Here is an 11,752-nt window from a genome sequence, read left to right on the forward strand (position 1 = left end):
AGTCTTTATGTCCTAATATATGGTCAGTTTTTATATAGGTTCCATGAACTGCTGAGAAGAAAGTATATTCCTTTCTGTCTCCATTCAATTTTCTCCAAAAATCTAACATACCTAATTTTTCTAATATTCTATTTACTTCTTTAATTTCTCTCTTATTTGTTTTGTGGTTTGATTTGTCTAATTCTGAGAGTGCAAGATTGAGATCTCCCATTATTACCATTTTGTTTATTGCTTCTTGCAACTCTCTTAACTTCTACTTTAGGAAGTTGGATGCCATACCACTTGGTGCATATATGTTTAATACTGATATTGCTTCGTTGTTTATGCTACCCTTTAGCAAGATGTAGTTTCCTTCCTTATCTCTTTTAATTAGATCAATTTTTGCTTTTGCTTGATCTGAGATAAGGATGGCTAACTTTTTTTTGACTTCACCTGAAGCATAATAGATTTTGCTCCAGCCTTTTACCTTTACTCTGTATGTATCTCCTTGCTTTCAATGACTTTACTGTAAACAACATATTGTAGGGTTCTAACTTTTGATCCAATCTGCTATCTGCCTCCTCTTTATGGGGGAATTCATCCCATTCACATTTACGGTTAGAATTACTAATTCTGTATTTCCTGCTATCCTAATAACCCCAGATTATGCTTTCTTTCTTGCCCCCCAACCCTCTTTCCCCTTTAACTTATGTACCCACTTGTATCATGACGCTTCCCTCTTTAGAATCCCTGTCCCCCTTTGAATCTTTTCCCCTTCCTTCTTGTTGCTCTTTTCTTTTCCTTTTCCTCTCCCCTTTTTTAATGGGCGAGGAAGAATTTTCTCTAAACAAATATGTCAATTATTTTCTCTTTGAGCCAACTCTGATGAGAGTAAGATTCACACAATGTTCCTCCCCCTCTCTAAATTCCCTCAGATATGGTAAGTTTACTTTTCCTCTTTGTGAGATGTGGTTTCCCTCTTTTTATCCCTCCTTCCCACCTTATTCTGCCATCATCCCTTTTCCATATCTACTTCCCTTTTTTATATTATATCAGTAAAATCAAATTATACATGTATTCTTATTGTATATCCACAACAGAAACACAATTCTCAAGAGTTATTTTTACCTTTTCTGCATCTCTTGAGTCCTATGGTTGGAGATTAAATTTTTTGTTCAGTTCTGTTTTTTTCCTTAAAACAAATGGAATTCATTTGTTTCATTAAATGTCCAACTTCTTCCCTGGAAGAAAATGCTCAGCTTAGCTGGATAGTTTATTCTTGGCTGCATTCCAAGTTCTTTTGCCTTTCGGAATATCAGATTCCAGGCCCTTCGATCCTTTAATGTGGAGGCAGCCAGATCTTGGGTGATCCTTATTGTGGCACCTCGATATTTAAATTTTTTTTTTTGGCTGCTTGTAAAATTTTTTCCTTAATCTGGTAGTTCTGAAATTTGGCCACAATATTCCTTGGGGTTTTTATTTTAGGGTCTTTTTCAGAAGGTGTTCGATGAATTCTTTCAATGCCTATTTTATCTTCTGATTCTATTACATCTGGGCAGTTCTCTTTGATGATTTCTTGTAAAATAGGATCTAGGTTCTTTTTTTCATCATAATTTTCAGAAAGTCCAATAATCCTCAGATTATCTCTCCTAGATCTATTTTCCAAGTCTGTCATTTTTGCAAGTAGATAATTCATAGTTTTTTCCAGTTTGTCATTTTTTTTTTTCGTTTTGCTTGACTGTTTCTTGCTGTCTCAATGAATCATTAGTTTCTATTTGTTCAGTTCTGATTTTTAAAGAATTATTTTCTTCATTAGCTTTTTTACTTCATTCTGTATATGTCCAATTGAATTTTAAATTAATTGTTTTGCTCTATGGAATTTTTTTCCATTTCACTAATTTTTTTTTTTTTTTTTTTAATTATTTTCTTTTTCTAATTCACAGATCCTACTTTCTTGGGAGTTCTTTGTCTTTTCCAATTCACAAATCTTACTTTCCAGAGATTTTTTTACTTCACAAATTTTGTTTCCCTGCACTTCCTGGGAATTTTTTATCTTTTCCAATTCATATTTTAGGAAGTTGTTGCTCTCTTATAAAGCTTCTCTTTCCTTTCCCCATTTTTCGTCTCACTCTCTTTTGAGACTTTTAATGGTTTCTTCTATGAGAGCATCATGTAAAAGGGAACAGGTGAGATTCCCCTTTGGGGTATTGTCTGGTTCCTGTTTGCTATTAGTCTCTTCAGGTTTGACCTGCTCTTTTTCTTCATAGAAGTTGTCAGTCGTTCTTTTCACTTTTTTATTCATGTTTTAAAGCCTTTAGGATATGCCTTCTAGGCAAGGGGGTTACCAGCTTTCTCTGCAGAGCAGGGAGAGATGTAGACCGGTTTCCAGCTCCGAGGTATGGGAGTGCTCTGAGTGAGAGTTTTCCCTTCCCCAAACTGGAGGTGGATTCAGCATTGACCGAGCTATGGAATTGCCCAGTTGGGCTGTGTGGGTTAGCGACTGCCCTAAGGGTAGAGACTAACCAGGCCAGAGCCCCTCATGGGGCTATGGGTATTAGCAGCTGACAAGCAAATAGACCGGCTCTACCGGAAGTCTACCCAGAAGTTTCTGCCCAGAAGTCTCTGCCCCACACAAATCGGCCCTGTGAAAGCTCTATTGCCCCAGTTGAGCCACGCACTGGGCAGATTAGAGGCTAATCTGGGTTGTGACCTCCTGCTGTGCAGGTTTGCAATTGCCCCAAAGAAAAGCCTCGTACTGCAGGTTGGGGCTGCGAGCTTGTGCTTTTATCTGTGCTCTCACTTCCGGTTTGGGGCTCCACTGCTCCACTCCTCTCCCTGCCTGTGCTGATCTCCGCCTTCCCCTCCCCCTGACCCCAAGACAAACCTTTTTTGATGAGACTGCAGATTTTCTTCAGCTGGTGAGTTGTTATACTTCTAATCTTTTTGAATTGTAGCAGTCAAGACTATTTTTGAGGCTCGATATAATACTGATAAAAAGGGTAAGAGAAGAGCTTAGAAAGTCGCATGTTCCTTCTCTGCCATCTTGGCTCTGCCCCCCCTTCTTTACTGGATTTAAAAAAAATAGGCCTATTGTATTTTTTAAGGAATTGCTTTATTTTTCTAAAGATTGACTCTCTCTTGCATATCTCTTATTTATTTTCTCACATTTTTTTTTTCTTCTACCTTTCTTATTTGTCTTTTAAAAATTTTTATAAGTTCTTCCAGGAATTCTCTTTGGGCCTGAGACCAATTCATATCACTCTTTGACATTTCCTCTGGGGACATTTTACTCTCATCTTAGGTGGTGTTTTGAACTTTTCTGTGACCATAGTAGCTGTCATTACACAAGTTTCTTCTTTGTTTCTTGCTCATTTTCTTTCTTTTTTCTGTTTGTATTTCCTTTTTTTCCTGCTTTCTTTTGATTTAGAACATAAGTGATCATGACCTCCCTGACTTCTCAAGGAGGTGAGAACCCCCCAAAAGAAAGTGATCATGCCTTCCCTGACTGCTCAAAAAAGGAATAAACATATCATAAAAAGAAGTGAGCACACCTGCCCTGACTGCTCAGGAAGGGAGATGAAAGCACCAAAGGAAATGGGAAATCAAATCAGATTAGTGGGTTTCTGAAGGGGCTCACTCTTAAAACAGGTATACATATATCCATCAATAAGTTATATAAGCACATAGTAACACAGGCTAGTAGTGATATAACAAATAACATGAATAAAAATGAGGATTTAGACATGTCAAGTCCTAGAAATAGTCCAAAAGGAATCTATTTTCCATTACTTCATATGTTAGGAATTCCTGCAAGTTTTGAAGTCCTGCAATAGTCTCATCAACAATTTTTCATCTCAAGGAATCCAATGATTCCTGCTGGTTTTCAAGTCCTGCAACAGTCTTGTCTTGTGTTAGGGAATCCAATGATTCCTGCAGATTTTGTTCTTATGTCTTCTCCTTTGTTTCAAGGTTTTTCTTTTTTTCTGTCTCTTTCTGATGGACAAGGCAAATATGACTCATTGGCACCCATCTGATTCCTTCTCTATCTGTAGAAATACAAGCAAACCCTCTCTCCCAGGCAGTTAACCTATCTAATTCCTTTTTATTTACCACTTTTTGGATTTCTCCTCATCATCTGGCAATTACATTAGAGCTGCTCCCATTGGACACTGCCCTTCTATTGGGTTAAAAAGCCTGTATTCTCCCCAATTGTAATCCCTTTCTGCCATCTGCTTGCTTTTTGGCTGATAGATCACATCAAAGTCCTGACCTTCTAAAGACTCGCTGGGTGTAAACTCAGCTGACATCATGCCCCACCTATCTTTTGTATATCTTGGGACTGGGCCCTGCCTCTCATTTCCCAGGGTCAACCCCAGTGAAAGCCCTTGTGGCATTTTGGACATAGGGTTTTAGGTCTTCTTTCACCCTGTCTTCTCACTCTATCTCTATACTTACACTGGTTTCTGAAATGTCTAATTTTTCCTCACTGAAAATATCAATGAATTTCTCTAAAAATCCCTTGAGAAGAGGGACCCTCTCTTCCCATGTTCATCATTGTCTAGGTATAATAAGCGTTTGTGTCCCACTGTGGTACAGCGTCTTATGATCTCCTCTAAAGGAGCATCTTTTTTTAATTATTTAATAACTTTTTACTGACAGAACCCATGCCAGGGTAATTTTTTACAACATTATCCCTTGCATTCACTTCTATTCTGATTTTTCCCCTCCCTCCCACCACCCCCTCTCCCAGATGGCAAGCAGTCCTATACATGTTAAATTGGTTACAATATATCATAGATACAATATATGTGTGCAGAACCAAACACTTCTCTTGTTGCACAGGGAGAATTGGATTCAGAAGGTATAAATAACTTGGGAAGAAAAATAAAAATGCAAGCAGTTTACATTCATTTCCCAGTGTTCTTTCACTGGGTTAGATCTTCTCTTTGTCGAAGAAATCCACTTCCATCAGATTACATCCTCGTACAGTATTGTTGTTGAGGTATATAATGATCTCCTGGTTCTGCTCATTTCACTCAGCATCAGTTCATGTAAGTCTTGCCAATCCTCTCTGTATTCGTCCTGCTGGTCATTTCTTACAGAACAATAATATTCCATAACATTCATATACCACAATTTACTCAACCATTCTCCAATTGATGGGCATCGATTCATTTTCCAGCTTCTAGCCACTACAAACAGAGCTGTCACAAAATTTTGGCACATATAGGTCCCTTTCCCTTATTTAGTATATCTTTGGGGTATAAGCCCAGTAGAAACATTGCTGGATCAAAGGGTATGCACAGTTTCATAACTTTGAGCATAGTTCCAAATTGCTCTCCAGAATGGCTGGATGTGTTCACAATTAAATGAGCACCTTTGTGTAGTCCTCATATAATTTTTTGCAAACCTCATTCGCATTTTCCTTAGCCAGTTGTATGATCCTTATTCTTGTAGCTGCATTTTCTCCAAAAATTCTTGTGACAGCTGTTTGCAAACATCCCACAAAATCTGCAAAGGGTTCATTGGGATCTTGCTCTGTTTTTGTGAAGGCTTCCCCTCGATCTTTCCCTGGAAGGGAACCCCAAGCTTTTGTTGCAGCAGTAGCAATTTGTTCATAAACTGTTATGTGGTAATTAATCTGTGCTGAATTCTCTGTATACTGACCTTCACCTGCTAGTTGGTCAAAGGTGATTTGCATGTTAACTCCACTTTGCTAATTTTGTTGGGCTTGAATCCTACATAATTCATGATACTCCGATAGCCACAACAAGTTTTGTCCAAGTTCTAGACATGTCATTGCTATGGATTTCCAATCACTAGGGATTAGGATTCATAAGCCAAACTATCTAGTAACATCTTAACATAAGACAATGTAGCCCCATAAAGAGTACAACTTTTTTTCAAATCCTTGATTTTTTTCAAATCAAAAGGAGTGTATCTTCTCCTTTTTTGACCTAAAAGTCAAACTCTTTAATTACAGGGTATGCATTTATTTTTAAATCAGATATATCCTGTCCTTCTCTCTTAGCCTTAACCAATGCCTTTTGTTATCTCGTCATAGTCTGCTTCATGGGAGATGCTGAATGTGTCACTGCCTCTTCCCCTCCTCCTTCTCCCTCCACCAATGAAGGATTAATTGAGGGAGATAGGTCAGAGTATGGGAAATGACCTATTTTCTCCTTCTATGAAGCTTCACACTAAAAATTGTACTTAACTCCATTCTTATCTTATTCTTCATCCTTTTCACCTAATTTAGTTGGCACCTCCCCCTCCTGCTCTTTCTTCTTTTTCCTTATTCTAATACTTATATAATTTCTGAAAACTAGTTGTATTAAATTATATGCATTAAGTGTGTCTTTGGAAATTGAATCAGGTCCATTTTCATTGTAGAATTGACATAATTGCTCTCATACTAATTTCCATCCATTTTTTTCCTTTTTCCTTAGAGAACCAAGGAGATGTGTACTGTACAGTTTTTAAAAGATCAATGATCTGTTCCCAAGTTACAATTAAACCTTGATTTTTTTATCAGTCTGACCAAGCTTTTGATACATTTTCCTTGAAGAGGAAAAGAAGGCTGTTTTCTAAACATCTGTCCCATTTTAGCTGAAATACTATTGTAACCCTTAACAAAGTTTCCTTGTTGTATTCACCCTAATTTCTGGGTTGAGGAGACTTTTCCACTGAAATCATGATCAGGTGCTATTCCATTGAAATCAGGATCATGTCTGACCCACGTTGGGTGCCAAAATGTAATATTCTTCTCTAAAATATAATGTTCTCTGGGAGCAGGTTTCTTGGGGGGGATTCTGGAAGCAGTCTTCATTTCAGTTCAGAGTAATCTGCAAATGCAGCTAGGAATTAAAGTCAAAATCCTTTATTGTCTCTTTCAAAGTCTTGTCTCTTTTCCTGGGGTGGAGTTAGCTTTAATAGAGGCCTATTTTTCTTCTTGGTTCTGAGAGCTTAAGCTGCCTTCTCTGGCTTGCGAATCTTCTTGACTGAATCCTGGCTGAGACTCAAAGTTTCTAGTGGGCTTCTGTCTTTTGGCCTTGAGAGCTCCTCCTTATATATGCTCTCTTAATGATGTGAATCTTGTGGAATTATAGTAAGTAGTAAGTACATGTAAATTGGAGAATCATTATCTCACCAATTCCACTGACTTGTCACCTTGTAAAAATCCTAACACTGAGGGCATTTTACTCTGATCTTAGATGGTATTTTGAACTTTCCTGTGATCATAGTAGCTGTTTATACTTATTTCTTCTTTATTTCTTGCTCATTTTCTTTCTTTTTCTGTTTGTATTTCTTCTTTTGTGACTTCTGTGGCTGGGTTCTGCTCCTGGGATAAAGTGGGTCTGTCTCAAGTTTCCCGTGCAGTTTTGAGTCTTGATTTGGAGCACAGGAACCCCTTGTTTTTGGTGTCTTGGTCACCAGAGGGGGTAGCTTTACCTGTTCTTTTCAGGAAACAGTCGGGTTTCCCAGAATTTGCCTTCTCTGAAGGATGTAGAGACTGCTTCACTAGTCAGCTATACTATGAAGTCGGGATTGAGGGTTTCAATTGCTCATCTGCCATGTTTAAGACCCTCTCAATAGTTTTGTCAGATACTGTATGATTTGGGCTAAATATTGCTTTCACGCTAGTAACACTGACCTTTCTTGAAATCCTTCCAATCAAACTTGAGCTGGAGAATGATTTCATTCTGTCAGATTCTTTTCATAGGCTTGGTTTCTTGTGCTTTTGAGGGAAATTGGGAGAGCTCAAGCAGCTTTCCACCTTCCTTCCTCCATCTTGGCTCTACCCCTGGAACTCCCAACTTGTGTCTTTTACCAAATGAAAAATGAAAAAAATCAAAGGATATGAACAGACAGTTTTCAGATGAAGCAATCAAATCTATCTTCATGAAAAAATGCTCTAATTACCACTGATTATAGAAAACCAAATTAAAAGAACTCTGAGTCACCACAACTCAAATTTGTTAATGACAGAAAAAAAATAAATGTTGAAAGGTTTGAACGAAAATTGAGATATTAATGTATTGTTGGTTGAAATGCAAACTGATCCAACCATTTTTGAAAGCATGGAACACTATTGTCATACAAAAATATGATGAACAGGCAAGACTTACATGAACTGATGAAAAGTGAAGTGAGCAGAAACAGATAAACATTGGACAGAGTAACAGCAATGATGTACAATAATCAATTGTGAATGACTTAGTTTTCTTCTCACCATTACAATGATTCAAGACTATCCCACTTAGTCATGATAAATAAATAAATACACACACACACACACACACACACATCCAGAGAAATAACTTATGCAGTTTGAAGGCAAACTGAATTAGACTATTTTTCAATTTCTTTCTCTTATATTAAAATTTTGGTCCATTTCTTCTTTCACAATATTACTAATATAGAATTATATTTTACATGATTGAACATTCATAATCTATATCAAATTGTTTGCCATCATAGGGAGCAAAATTGAAACAGGGAAAGAGCAAATTTGAAAGTCATATTTTAAACAAATAGATTGTTAAAAACTATTTTTTTAATGTTTTGAATTGATTTTTATTGTTTCTTGGTGTTTTATTTCATTGATAGATCCTACAAGTCCAAGATTCTTCTTTTCTATGTGGCTTATTCTTTTTACTAAGGAATTTTCTTTAGTGAATTTTTATGATTTTTATACTATTAGGCCAATCAAGTTTTTTTTTAAGTGCTGTTTTCCTTCTTTTATCATGTTTTAAATTTTCTTTTTATAATTTTTGAGCATAACATTTTGTTTCAACTTTAGTCACCCACAGCCATGGTTTTTGATATTCCAGGAATTCTTGTTGGTCTTGGGTTTAATTAGCCATTTTCTTTGAGGCTTTGATTGTAGATGTTTTCAAATAATTATCTTTTGAGTTTGTCTAGATTTGACCTGTCACCATAATAGGTTCTTATGATCAGGTTCCATGTGTGTGTGTGTGTGTGTGTGTGTGTGTGTATATGCGTGTGCAGAAACTTACTTTTACATCTTATTTTTGACTTAGAACTTTATTTTAAAATTGGACTCTGCTTACCTGAGTATGAGAAGACATTACCCCGACCTTGAGACTATTTTTGTGTTGCTATTTTCAGATCTAGCTCTGAAAGTCTGGACATTTTTTCATGCTTCCAATATAGTTGAATCTTTAGCAATGTGTTTTCATTGATCTTTTGGCTCTTGTCTAACTAGGCAGTATATCTGATCTTCTGCATCTATAGATGCTTATGTCTTTTCAATCCTGGAATTGTGATAAAGTTGTCTATTCTGCTATATCCATAAGTGCTAATGATTCTCTTTCCTTTAGAACCATGACCAGGGCCCTTGTTCCCTTTTGACTGACCACAGGTTCTCCTTTCTACCCTGGAACTACAATCCAGAATTGCATAAGGGTAATAGAATTACCAATAAGTCCCAGCTACATCTTGTGCCAGCAAAGGATTTCTTGTCTGTTCTTTCTGATCACTTATCCAACTTCCTTATTATCTTTGCCTGAGATCTCCTAAAACTACTGCTATTGCTGTCACAGGCACCTCCCATACCTGGTGCTGCCTCCATTGCTCTGATACTCACTGTTTTGAAACAGACTCCTTCTATATATTATCTTGGGTTCAAAGAAAATCTTACTTTGATCCTTTTCCTCTGTCACACCAAAATTCAATGAGACATTCTTTTCAAGTTGTTTAGAAGGGAATAATGGCATGGTTTGGTGGGATTGCTGCCTCTAATCTGATATCTTAGCTCTGTCTCTCCTTAGAGATCTGATTTTGTTGTATTCCTAGGAAGAAATGTCTTCCTTTTTTCTTCCCTTAATGGTACATTACATTTAGCTTATTGTTTTTCATACTTCCCTTTTCCTCTCTACCCCATATCTCCTTCTAGATTTGGACACATTTATTTCATTTTCTTTTTCTTTCTTTTTGGTCTCATTGTATATTTTTGGTAATAGAATAATTTGTCTTATTCAGGATATTTAAAGTTAAGGTAGACCTTGGCTTACTCTGCCAAGAGCATCTCCTGAAGCATTTGTAATGTTCCTTATTCAATCAAGTTTTGCAATGCATGAATAGATTTAAGCTGTCAGTATGAGTGTTTCTCCCTCTAACTGTGTCTTCTATATTTCCTTTAAAAGGAGAAGTTATTTTGAATTGATTATTTTTTGACAGTAATGATAATATTCAACATTAAAAATCTATCTTTCATGGATTTTCTTTTCACTGTATGCTACCCAAATTTTTCTAATATCCTCTTTTGAGAAGCATAAAATTCAGATGGTATAGCCTTTTCTTTTTCTCATTCGTCCTTCTGTCCTTCCTTCCTTCTTTTTTATTCTTTTTTCTTCCTAAAATTATGAGACTTTTATTTTTAGTATTGACATTCCTGCATCATATATTTAATAGTAAAGGCTCTGAGTTAATGGGTATTAATATTTTGATCATATTTTAGCATAATTGCAAGTATATTTCCAGAATGGTTTAATCAGTTGATAGCTCCACCAAAAACATAATTTTATATCCTTTTTCTTCTTTCTTGTATGTTTCTTAAAACAAGAAAAATTACATAAATATATTGTGTATATACATATATACATATACCTATACATTTTGATTTACATGGGTGTTATGCATATAATTTATATTATATTTATATCAAATTATGCAGTCAAGTTTCCTGCATTTGGGGAAATGGCAGGGGTCAGTCCATCCAGAGTACAATGGATAAGCCCTGCCTTGGGGAAATCATCTTTGTGATCATGGAATCACCTCTTCCAGGTAAGTGTACATATTGATTTATATGTGTGAGTGTGTATGTGTGTGTCTGTGTCTGTGTGTATATGTGTGAATGTTATAACTTGTGGTAGTTTAATTGCACACAGTGTTCATAATTCATTAATATACTTATTTCCATTAATATCATGACAATTTTATTTTTTCTCTAACTGAACTCTGCATCAATACAGAAAGCAGGCTATTATCTTGAGATTTAATATGTCTTAAGGCAATATTTGAATTGACATATTTTTTTGCTTTATAAGAATGCAAATTAGTATCTTAGCATTTTTAGATATTTCAGATTCTATTTATATCTTAGTATATCTTTCCCATTTAGTATACCATTTTTCTTATCAGTATATATTTCCTTAATATTTACAGATAATAAGATCTTTTTTTTTTTAATTAAAGCTTCTTATTTTTCAAAACATATACATGGATAATTCTTCAACATTAACCCTTGCAGAACACTGTGTTCCAATTTGCCCTGCCCCTTTCTCTATCCCCTCTCCTAGATGGCAAGTAGTCCAATATATTTTAAACATGGTAGAAATATATGTTAAATCCAATAAATACATGCATATTTATATAATTATCTTGCTGCACACACGCAAAAAAAATCAAATCAAACTGGAAAAAAAGAGAAAGAACACAAAATGTAAGTGAACAACAATAAAAAGAGTGAAAATGCTATGAGGGTGAACCATACTCAGTTCCCACAGCTCTCTCTCTTAGTTCAATTGACTCTCTCCATCACAAGATCATTGGAACTGGACTGAATCATCTCGTTGTTGAAAAGAGCCACATCTATCAGAATTGATCATCATATGATCTTATTGTTCTATACAATGATCTTCTGATTCTGCTCATTTCACTTAACATCATTTAATGGAAGTCTTCCATACTTCTCTGAAATCATCCTGCAGATCATTTCTTATATAACAATAATATTCCATAACATTCA

At 35.8% G+C, this 11,752-nt stretch overlaps 1 pseudogene; it reads right to left on the reverse strand.

Moving 5' to 3' along the window:
• Positions 1-10,642: 10,642 nt before the first annotated feature.
• Positions 10,643-10,796, reverse strand: LOC111719124 (annotated as a pseudogene).
• Positions 10,797-11,752: the final 956 nt, after the last annotated feature.

The sequence above is a fragment of the Sarcophilus harrisii genome, chromosome 1 (genome assembly GCF_902635505.1).
Source record: "Sarcophilus harrisii chromosome 1, mSarHar1.11, whole genome shotgun sequence".
Classification (NCBI taxonomy): domain Eukaryota; kingdom Metazoa; phylum Chordata; class Mammalia; order Dasyuromorphia; family Dasyuridae; genus Sarcophilus; species Sarcophilus harrisii.